Below are 8856 nucleotides of genomic sequence, written 5' to 3'. Positions count from 1 at the left end.
GAGCCCAAGCCTTTCTCCCTTGCTCTGCCCAGTTCTCTCCTCAGCCTTTCCTCTTCTGAGCATCTCCTCTTCCTCCTCTTCTTTCCCCTACTCTTTTAACTTCCTTTCCCTCTTTTTCCATTTCCTTTTCCTCTTTCCTCCTCTTCCTCCTCCTCCTCTTTTTCCTTATTCTCTTCTTCCTCCTCCTCTTCATTCCCCTCTTCCCCCTTGCTTCTCCTCCTCTTCTTCTTCCTCCCCCTCTTCCCTCTCCTTTCCCCCCTCTTCTCTTTCCTCCTCTTCCTCCCCTGGGCTCCCAGAGAAGGAAGGCGGGCCTCCTGGTCTGTTAGGGCTGAGGCGGGGCCAGAGAAGCAGAGGCTTGAGCCAGCTCTCCAAAGGCACGTTCCCACCAGGAGTAGCTCCCCCAGGAAGAAGAAGAAGAAGAAGGAGGAGGAGGAGGAGGAGGAGGAGGAGAGCTGGGAGCGGGCGAGACTAGCCAGAGGCAGCAGCAGCAGCAGCAGCAGCCGCCCAGCCAGGGTGCCTTTCGTGCTGGAGATTGGCAAAGGCAGGCTGCGGGTGAGTGGGAGCCCAGGGTGCCCCCAGGAGGGCCTTGGGGGCCGGGGGGGGAGGCCCCCTCCTGGGCTTGGCAGCAGGCTGCCTTCCTTGGGGGAAAGCTCCCCCTTTCCCCGGCTGAGTCTGGTCTCAGAGAAAAGGGCTCTGCCCCCGCCCTTCTCTAGCCATTGCATGCCCTCTCTTGGAGAATGCATTTTAACAGTGGGTTCAGGGGGGTTTTAATTGTGTGTCTGTGTGTTTATTTGTGTGGTCTTTTCAACATGCTGCACCCCACCTCCAGCCTTCTAGTATTATTATTATTATTATTATTATTATTATTATTATTGTGTGCCTTCTAGTCTTAGGGCGACGCTGTCCTGGGGCTTTTCCTTGGCAAGGTTTGTTCAGGGGAGGTTTGCCCTTTTGCCTCCTTCTTCTCCTGAGGCTGAGAGAGTGTGACTCGGTCGCCCAAGGTCACCCCAGGGGGTTTCTGTGGCCGAGCTGGGACTCGAACCCAGGGCTCCAGGTCCTAGTCCAACACTCAAACCACCGCCGCTGGCTTTCTATCATCATCATCATCATCATCATCATCATCATCATCATCATCATCATCATCATCATCATCTTATTATTATTATTATTCCAGCCAGCTGGGGCAAAGGAGGACACTGGACATATTATAATATTATTAAATAATAATAATACTAACAACAACAACTATTATTATTATTATTATTATTCCAGGCAGCTGGGGCAAATGGGGACCATGGACATATTATAATATTTTATTATTATCATTATTATTATTATTCTATCCAGCTGTGGCAAAAGGGGACCCTAGACATATTATAATATTATTAAACAACAACCACAACCACTATTATTATTATTATTATTATTCCAGCCAGCTGGGGCAATTGGGGACCTTGGACCTGTTATAATATTATTAAATAACTATTATTATTATTATTATTATTATTATTATTATTATTCAAGCCAGCTGGGGCAAAAGGGGACCCTAGACAGCACAAGGTGGAGCAAAGGGGAATGGGAGGGATTCAGGTTGACTCACACTTGATGCACACCAATCCCACCCCCCTCCGCAATAGTGGTACTATCTCTGCCTATTTGTCTCTTCTCTCTCTTTTTAGCCTAAACCTGTGTGTATCCCCCCCTCTTCTCCCCTTCATGGTTTTGTGCCCCTCCCTACTTCTGGGGTACTGACTGGTTTCACCCAGTGCATCCCTTTCCCACTGGTCATATTCCACCTGGAGGACTGATAGAAAGCCCCTTGGTTTGCTTCCACCTTCTCAACACCTTGACAAGTTCCTCAACCCAACTCCCTTTTCCTGAGTGGTTTCTGGAACCTCCACCAAAGACCCTCCAAGGTGGATTTCCTTAGGGCTGACTCCAGAGTCTGGAATTGGAGAGGGCTGGGTGGTCCTTTTCTCCTCAGTCAGGGGCTTCCACCTTTCGGAAGGAAGGAAGGAAGGATGGATGGACGGACGGACGGACGGACCCTTCCCGCCATGTCCTTCTGCTGGGCCTCCAGTTCCCAGTCAGAAATGCACCCCAGAGTGTCCGCACTGGACAAGCAATCTGATTTGGCACCACTTTTAACTGCCATGGTTCCATATTTATGGGAATTCAGCAAATGGTCGTTTGTATTTTTAATTGAGTGTGGAAAGTAAAATGAGAGGACTAAAAGTGAGGAAAGGGCAGAGTAAAATCATTTGCGGATGATACTGTGATTATACTGGATGAGCTCTTGGCAAGTGTAGAAGCTGTTGTGCAATACACACACACACACACATATATACATATACACATACACTGTGTGTGTGTGTGTGTGTGTGTGTGTGAAAGAATATGGAGAATTTTGCAGGCTTTCAAATAAAGGTAGATAAGACTAAACTATTAACCAAAACTACGACAAGAGAAGAGAAAGAAGAACTGAAAAGAAGAACGGGTTTTGAAATGGTCAAGAGAATAAAATATTGAGATATAACTATAGCTTCAAACAACCGTCAGTTATTGGGGAACAATTATATGAGAGTATGGGACAAGATTAAAAGGGAATAAAGAGATGGAAGAGCCTCAATCTATCTCCAATGGGTAGAATAGCTACAATTCAAATGGGTTCATGGGTTTTTAATTGTGTGTGTGTGTGTGTGTGTGTGTGTGTGTGTGTTTTAACATGCTACAACTGCCTCCAGCCCTGAGGAGAGGTGGGAAAGAAATAAAATAATAATAATAATAATAATAATAATTATTATTATTATTATTATTATTATTAGCCTTCAAGTCAGGCCTGGCTTACGGTGACCCTATCCTGGGGTTTTCTTGGCAATATTTGTTCAGGGGAGGTTTGCCCTTACCATCTTCCTCTGAGGCTGAGACAGTGTGACTTGCCCAAGGTCACCCAGTGGGTTTCGATGGCTGAACATGGATTCGAACCCTGATCTCCAAAGTCCTAGTCCAACACTCAAACCACTACACCGCATACTTGAGAGTATACACCGTGTATACTCTAATACACCATGTATTGGATAATATATATGGCCTTATTGTCATGGTTTGAGTATTGGACTACAACTCTGGAGACCAGGGTTTGAATACCGGCTGAGCCATGAAACCCACTGGGTGACTTTAGGCAAGTCACAGTCTCTCAGTCTCAGAGGATGGCAATGGCAATTCCCCTCTGAAGAAACTTACCAAGAAAACACCATGACTGAAAGCACCCAACAACAGTACGTATGTGCCTTCAAGTCACCTGCCAACTTCTTGCAACCCCATGGATTTCATAGGGCTTCATCTGAAATGAAGCCTACAGCACCTGATATTTCATGGTTGTCTCCCATCCAAGTGCTAACCAGGACTTACCCTGCTTAGTTACTCAGAGATGACTCTACCAGTTCCTTCCTTGATTCTGAGCCTACAGCACTACACACACACACGACCTTGTGAGGTGAGTGAGGGTCAAAGAGACTGACCCAGAGACTGGCCCAGTGAGATTCCTGGATGGGCAGGAATTTCAATCTCCAGTCTTAAATTTGGGATTCCTAACCACAACACCATACTGTGATCAAGCATTGTGATCAAGCAACAATTTAAAGTGATATCACGTGAAAGAAGCAGTTATAAATCAGAACTAGCCATTCGAAAGAGAAATTGAGCAGGGAAAAGGGGCACATTCTCAAGTGCTCTTAATAATAAAGGGAAATGAAAAGGAGAAAGCACAACACTCTAAAATAAGGTCTCCTTTCCCCTCGGTGTAGAAGGGTAAAAACGTGCTGTCCTTTTCTCCAGGGAAAAGGAAGTCCACAGTTCAGAGTTGTGAAAAGCTTCGCCTTCAGATATTTATGCATCAGAAAGCTGTTAAAAGTGTTAGAATAAGGCAAGCCTGGTTTATTTCTGATTAGTCCGCAGCTCTAGCTGAGAGTGCAATTTACCAGCTGAGAAAAGGCACAGAACAAGTTTGGGAAAACCCTCCCTACCAGTCCTTCCTCCTCTGAATTCTGCACTTGGCTCTGAAATATATCTTTTATTCAGGCTGCATTATTAAACATCCAACATACAGGTGAATTCCAAGCATTAGTACTCAATTCCCCTTTTCGTAATGTCAAGAAATGCCATAATTGTTCTCTAAACCTTGAAATGTAGTGTGCAATCTAGACAAGAAGAGTTGTACTTGGCAAAATGCTGCATGTTTTCAACTGTGATTTTATATCCTGTTGCAGTGGTGTTTTCAGCAAGCCAAGACAAAGAGTTTGTATTGAACCCAACCCCAATTGATGTATTATATCTCTCCTCTCCTTTAGATGCTGTTGTCTTTGGAAAGATGTATTAGTGGAAGAGTGAAAGCAAGGAGTTAGGACTATATTACTTTCTCAGTTGCTTAGTATGTCAATGGATTGCTGGATGGGTGGCCAGAATTCAGGTTTAGGAAGGACTTCTCTATTGTTTCTGGTGCTGTACTGGCTATTTGAATTCACAGTTGCTATGGAGTGGGGTGGGGGAGCTAATGGTTCTAATGCTGTCTTTGCCTTTTCAGTCCGTAGTTGTTCCTAAGGTGAAAGTGACAAAGGTTTCAAGAGTAAGCTAAAAGTTCCTTCCCTTCTCAGCTGATCCTACCCATTTTTAATTCAGTATGGAACCATTCTAAATGTTCCTTTAATATGGTTTGCTGTTAATTTTCTGTCAACATTATTGAGTGATTATATATGGGAAAGACACTGTGGACTAATACATTTATAGTAAAAACATTCCTGAGCCTTCCTTATCATGTGCATCTAACAGAGTGGGTTCGGTCCACAAAAACTTTAGTACAATGCTTTCTATGAATATTAAGATGCCAGCATAAAACCTTTGTGACTTTGTTATACCGTCTTTGCGGGCTGCCATTTGCTGGCTTTTGCATGTGTGTTATTTTACGTTTTGACAGGCACTGTAATGTTCATAGAGAGAACAAAGCTTTTTGCCTTAAAATATTCTGCTTTGTAAAATCAGAACAATGTGGCATAGAATTATGCTAATAAGAAATATTTGTGAGAAATTTTAAAGGACCAGCAAAGTAACATTGTAATGTCTGTAACTCCCTAATTCACTGAAGGAACAAGTCAAGTTGTTTCAGGGTGTTTTTTTTAAACAAAAAACAAGAACAATTAATATCCACGTGCGATAAAGGTGTTATGGCTGATATTATTTTCCTAGCTGTCTGTATTCATAGAAGAGACATCACCAGTTCTGATTTATTTCTTCAGTGGGATCACCATGCTAACAGCTGCCTGATCTCTTGATTCTTTCTTTCTTTCTTTCTTTCTCTTTTTTGCATCAACAACACTTTTAGCTCCCACACAGCAACCCTTCTACTGTTGTTTAGTTAGAATAATGAAGATCAAGCTTGGAATGTTTCAGATTTTATTGTCTGTCTGTAGAATTCAGTATTGTGAATTCAGAATGGGAAATGGGTCATTAATTATTTTTGTAACCAAAATGGTCAGTAGTGGTTTTCATGAGTAGCTATAAAAATGTAGAAAATATAGAGGAGTGGGACAAATGAATTAAACCAAATGGTGCTGCCTCATTTTATGTTTTGTAAACTGATGCCAACAGCTCTTGTAGAGATAAAAGCTTCTGCAAACATGGCTTCTTATATAAGCTGCTGTTTCAGATGGACTAAGATAAAACATTTAAAAAAATAAATAAATAAAATGTCTTCAAGAAGTTGTAATATCTATTTTCATATCTACTATCTATCTAATGATTCGATAGCTATACATTATATTTCTAATTTTTCCAAGTTATTTTAACTCCCCTCCCCCCACAGCCACTATTTAACTTTATTCCTCCAAATTGTATGCATTGCTTTGATTCTGGAGCTTCAGGCCCTGAGATCATGTTCTTGTCAATCATGAGAAGACCAGAAAGACTGCTAATGAAAGATAGGATGAGATGCTCTAACAGCTGAGTTGATCATTATTTTTAAGAGCAGAGTAGCCAAAGAAATCCTTTCAATCTACATTCCCAGGAGGGAAGGAAAAGAGACAAGAAAGTGGAAAGGGGTCATTGGATGATTATATCATGATGATTCTTTGTGGTTTATTTCTTATGATAGTAGAATATGCAAGTAATGGTTGTGCAATAATGAAAAAAATATCAGGATATAATGCAGCTGAGTATACTTGCAATGGCTTATAATTAACAATTGTTTGAGGCCTTTTCCTCTTTAATAAAAATACAGTCGGCCCTTCTTATACACGGATTTGTTATACACGTATTCAAGCATACACGGTTTGAAAATGTTAAAAAAAGTATAAATTTCAAATATCAAACCTTGATGTTCCATTTTTTATTAGGGACACCATTTTGCTATGTCATTATATCTAATGGGACTTGAGCATACACGGATTTTGTTATACACGGGGGATCTTGGAACCAAACCCCAGCGTATACCAAGGGTCCACTGTATTGTTTTATTCAATGTCAATAGCATTAACTGGGAGACAATCCATGAGAAACCATGTTTCTCCTACATCACAATAATTCATTACAATGGTATTTAAAGACACAAAGCCCACTCACTTCTTCCTGTTTCTCTTACCCCCTTTTCATATTGACCCCTGTTTGATGTAACCTCAAATAACTCTTGTACAACTGATGCAGAAACCAAGGTCCAAAACACACTGCAAAAATAATTCAATTTGAGACCGCTTTAACTGCCCTGGCTCAGTGCTAGGGAATCCTGGATTGTAGTTTATTTTGGCACCAGAGCTCTCTGACAGAGTCTCACAAAACTACGGTTTCCAGAGTTTCCTAGCATAGAGCCAGGGCCGTTAAAGCAGTCCCAAATTGGATTGTTTCTGCCATGTGTTTTGGGCCCTAGTGATCTCTGGCTTTATTAAAGCCTCTTTACAGTGTTTCAGAAGACATTGCTTGGAATCTCAAAGCTGTAAAATTCTATCTTCACACCAGTCCCAAATCTGCATGGTTGGGAGTTGATATCATTGAAATTAAAAGGCCTTAGGGCCTTTTGATACCAGTATATAAATTCAGTTCATAGTGGGATTTTGGAATGAGTTTTGGGCTGATGCATGGCCTTCCCAAAATAGATGCAGCATTGCATCACAACATGTTTACCTCATCCATATTATCCATCCAGTTCTTTCAGTGGCAAAGGCTTAAATACCCTAAAGGTACCAGATGCCTTCTGATCTTGGAATCTAAGCAGGGTCAGCCCTGATTAGTACTTGAATGGGATACTACCAATGTATACTAGGTACTGTAGGTTACATTTCAGAGGAAATAGCAGGTAAACTGCCTCTGAGTATTCCTTGTCTAAGAAAATCCTGTAAAATTCCTGGTGTTACCATAAGTTGATAGGTGACTTGAAGGCATACAGACATGCACACACCTCTCAGTAGCATACAGAAAGAATCTTGTTTATAGAACATATAATAGAATCATAGAACCATAGAATTGAAAGAGACTGCAAGTGCCACCTAGTCCAATCCCCTGTCATGCAGGAACTTATAATCAAAGCATCCCTGACAGATGGCCATCCAGTCTCTGCTTAAAAACCTCCAAAGAAGGAGACTCCACCACACTCCCGGGGAGTGTCTTCCACTGTCAAACAGCCCTTACTGCAAGGACGTTCTTCCTAATGTTTAGGTGGAATCTCTTTTCCTTTAGTTTGAACCCACTGTTCCATGTTCTATTTCCTGGAGCAGCAGAAAACAAGCTTGCTCCATCGTCAGTGTGACACCCCTTCAAACACTTAAACAGGGCTATCATCTCACCTCTTAACCTTCTCTACGCTAAACATCCCCAGCTCTCTAAGTCATTTCTTATAGGGCATGGTTTCCAGACCTTCACCATTTTAATCGTCCTCCTTTGGACACACTCCAGTTTCTCAACATCCTTTTTGAATTGTGGTGCCAGAACTGGACACAGTATTCCATGTGGGGCATGACCAAAGAAGAATAGAGTGCTACTATTACTTCCCTTGATCTAGGCACTATACTTCTGTTGATGCAGCCTAGAATTTCATTGGCCTTTTTAGCTATCACATCAGACTGTTGACTCATGTTCAACTTCTGGTCTACTAGGACTCCTAGATTCCTTTTACATGTAGTCTTGTTAAGCCAGGTGTCCCCCATCCTATAGCTATACATTTCAATTTTCCGCCCTAAGTGCAGTACCTTACATTTCTCCCTGTCGAAGTTCATTTTGTTAGCTTTGGCCCAGCTTTCTAGCCTATTGAGGTCATTTTGAATTTTGATCCTGTCCTGGGGTGTTAGCTATTTCTCCCTGCTGCAGTTCATTTTGTAAGTATATATGTATGAATCTTTATATGAAAGCATTCTTCACATCCTGTACCATGCTGAGCATGAAGGGGAATGATAATTTACCCACCCAGCCATGTTTTAGAACCTAAAGGCTGAGGCAAATATTTATTTTCTTTCAAGTAAGTATGTTTCTGACATTTTCTCTGCAGGAGCAAGTTAATCATAACTGAGTATGAACCGAAGCAATTAAATAAAAAAAGAACAAAATATTTCATGAATATAGATAAGACATTTGTGCCGTCTGTGTCCAGAGACAGTAAATCAAAGTACAGGGTTGTGTTCCTTCCTAAAGAATAGTAACTATATTTGTTTTGAAATTATAAGTGTTTTTATAGCAACATAGACACTTGATAGCTGCTGAAGTGTTATATGAACTATGATAAAATCATTCTTCTGAGTTTTCACTCTTGTACAATTGTGGATCCCCCTCCTCCGAAACACAATCTTCATAACTATTGAAGTAAATTTATTAGAGATAAAC

The 8856-nt window shown here is 41.4% G+C and overlaps 1 protein-coding gene across 2 annotated transcripts in view; it reads left to right on the top strand.

The window, feature by feature from the left end:
- Nucleotides 1-259: 259 nt before the first annotated feature.
- GUCY1A1 (guanylate cyclase 1 soluble subunit alpha 1) overlaps nucleotides 260-8856 on the top strand; it is a 49831-nt gene continuing 41234 nt past the window's right edge. The window contains exon 1 of one of the 2 annotated variants that reach the window (XM_042468563.1): nucleotides 260-552. The gene's annotated coding sequence lies outside the window, so the exon portion shown is untranslated. The remainder of the gene's footprint in view (nucleotides 553-8856) is intronic. The other variant, XM_042468562.1, reaches the window with a different exon arrangement.

The sequence above is a fragment of the Sceloporus undulatus genome, chromosome 5, assembly GCF_019175285.1.
Source record: "Sceloporus undulatus isolate JIND9_A2432 ecotype Alabama chromosome 5, SceUnd_v1.1, whole genome shotgun sequence".
Lineage (NCBI taxonomy): Eukaryota > Metazoa > Chordata > Lepidosauria > Squamata > Phrynosomatidae > Sceloporus > Sceloporus undulatus.
This window is presented reverse-complemented; position numbering and strand designations above follow the sequence as displayed.